The sequence below is a fragment of the Toxotes jaculatrix genome, chromosome 12 (genome assembly GCF_017976425.1).
Source record: "Toxotes jaculatrix isolate fToxJac2 chromosome 12, fToxJac2.pri, whole genome shotgun sequence".
Classification (NCBI taxonomy): domain Eukaryota; kingdom Metazoa; phylum Chordata; class Actinopteri; family Toxotidae; genus Toxotes; species Toxotes jaculatrix.
The window spans coordinates 7,070,717-7,073,868 of NC_054405.1; positions in this window are offsets into that span (position 1 = coordinate 7,070,717).

Sequence of the window (3,152 nt, forward strand, 5' to 3'; positions counted from 1 at the left end):
CATCCGCTTGCCTAATCTCTGACCTCCATCACAATCACTCCGTCTCTCTTCCTCTCTCTTTTCCTACTCCTCCTTCTCCTTGTACCTGGAGCCAGGACACGCGCAGATGTCAGCTCCAGAGCATGAGCACGGCAGCTACTCAGAGAGGCGCGCAGAGAAACCATCCAATCATATTATGACATGACAAATTATCAAGGTTAATTATCTGTCTGAGTCTGATGGTGTGACAGCTCATTAAAGGATTACAAGGCTGCATACTCTGCTCTGTCTCCCTCTTTCTCTGTTAAAATTCAGTTGCTGTTGCGAGGCCTCTGATGAGGGGAAACATCCCTGAGATGATGAGCTGAGCATGACCAGGCAGGCACCGTCAAGGAGCAAAGCAGGTACAGACTCACATTCATGACTGAGCATGCAGTGGTGTCTCCAGCCAGAACAAGGCAAGAGAGGAAGGTTTTTCCACCACTGAGCTGTGATTTCACTTTGCTCTGTACAGAGTTGACTGTAAAAGCAATTTGATATTATTTTATGTGCTAAAGCCTGTATTTTCTGGAAAAGCAGCACCAGAAATTAATGACTTTTCGATTTGGAGCTGAATTACTCTGGCAATGTGTTTATGAAGTTAATGTCCTTGTCATTTTGAATGGAGCAGCTCCAGAGCGTACTACATCATTGTGCTCTGAGAAAAATGCGTACTACACAACAGCACCGCAGGGACATGACAACGTGATGAAAAGTGTCTTTCCGCAAAAGAACTTGGGTAGCAAAAGTGAAATTGTAGATTAAGTACACAACAGTTTCAGAGAAGAAATGAAGAGAGAAGCAGCTTAACACGAAAGAACAACATTTGCAGGCGCAAATCATTAATTTATATTAGATTCTTTCACAAACATACAAATTATCTGAATGAGAGTACAAAATAAGTCAGAGAGGAGTAGGAATAGGACATTCAGGATTCTGCTGATGAAATGAGACAAAAGTTTTATCTGTTTCAACAATGCGAGAGGCGTTTATTTTCATAAAACAGCTAACTCTCAAAGTGGATATTGGATATTTACCAAAATATAAACTGTGACTACTTAAATGTATTCTGCTCTTTTTATCATTCACAACATAAACTGCATACTGCTGGCTTATCTGTCAGGCGTCCACTCGCCCAAAGCAGTGAGGTTTCCCCCCTGTCAGTCATTTGATATAGCCTCAATAGTGTCCATGGAGATTTCTTTTAAGTAATTGTATCTATGACAAGCAGATAAACCTTTTTCCACCCACAGTTCATTGGAAATTGGGATTCTTTAGATAAAATATGACACTTTCAGGAGCACTTATGTTGCAAAGCTGAACTGTCTTCACCTGATAGCTTTTTTAGTTAGTTACCGTTATCATCACACAGTCAGATGTGCCAAAATTTGGGTGAACGTTCCTGCAGAAGCCCAGTATTCATGTAAAGTGATGTCTTGAACGATCCTTGGGTTCTGCAGTGGGTATCAGGTTATGCCATCATAAATCTACTGGGCCCTCTGTGAGAGCAGCCTTTTGTCAGTTTAATTTGCATGTTTGTCCAGGAAAGCTTATTTTTGTTTCTGTGGTTGTTGTGTTGCGCATTAAAGGAACAGTACATTTACATTCGGGCCCATTTTGCAGCTGACACTGGTTTGCCTAAATTGCCGCTTTTGGTCCAGATGATTGGCATTACAACATCAACCCTACAAATACTGATTTGTTAGCAGCAGATTTTTACATTTTAAGATGTTATCTCACATACTAACCTTACATTTTTCACTGTTGACGGTGAAACGGTTAATTTGTTATTCGTTGTACATTGTGCAGAATTTCTCCAGAGTCCAGATACTGAGAAGAATGAGCCTGATCACAGTAGACTGGTCTGTACTGTCACAGCGTAGCTATTTTCATCTGTGTCAGTGCCTGGAACACCAACAGTTTTTGACTGTAGAAAATTGGATCCACCTGCCTTCAAGTGTTGCTCCTCCTCTTCCTGTTAGTCTTTCCCTTTCTGTAAAACTCTCTTGCTATGACTGGCAGCACATGAACCTCAGAAGTGTGGTCTTTGCAGGTCGGGATTTATTAGCCCTCAGTTGCCAGAGATGAAGACGGTTTGTATCTGGGACCATATGAGCATAAGTGGTGATGGTGTGTATCCCAATCATATCACATTTAATCTGCCATGGTAGCCATTTTTACATTCATTGCTATTTTTTGGATTTGTACATTTAGGGGCTAAATGTAACTCAGCTTTTTAAAATGAGTATCTCTGTCTTTACTACTAGTCTCTACCACTAACACTGAGTGCATTCTCTGTGATACATAGTGGAGCATTTTGTTGCTAAAAAGAGCCACAGAACTACCCCAGGAATTATTAGAGACCAAAAACAGAGCTAAGAGGAGAGTGAACACTGGAATTAGATTCATCAAGTAGTGAGGAATGACTCCACATGACTCCATATGCTGTTGTTACGTGTCAGTTGGATAAATAGGCAGTTTGCCAATATGTTTACTTCATCATTGTAAATGTGTCCCAGTTGTGTTCACAGCTTGTTCCCATGAAAACCAATTATTGCAGGCTCAAAGTGCCCATTCACTAAAGAATGTGTTTAGCTTGTTGTTTCTTCACTTGGTTGCTTGTGCTTCTCTGTGCACAGCGACAGATGTGCACAGAGAACTGACACTAAAAGGCAGTTTTCACTGTTTTTTTCACTGTTGCTGAAGAGGGAAAGTTCCTCCGTGCTCACTTTAAATTTCAGTTTAGCGTGCACCAGTCAAAAGTTTTAAAACATCCTCTGTCCAGTGAATAACCTTAAGTGATGCAAATGTCAGCGGTAAGCTAAAAACAAAATTTAAAAAATGAAAAATCAGGTAAATGTCATAGAAACAGGCCTTTTTCAGGGATGAAGAAACTGGCTCACTTTCATCTTTCCTACAGCAATGGAAGTAAATGAAGCCTTGAAAGTTAATGCAAACAATTCCTACGGGTGATGACCCAAAACACTGGAAGAAAAGAACCAGACATAGGCTTCACATGATGAAGACCAGTCTCCAGATCTAAACCCTGCAGAGCTGGTTTGGGATGAACTGGACAGAAGGTGGAAGCAAAGCAAACTATAAGCGTTAGTATAAACCCTCTGAACAATGTTTGA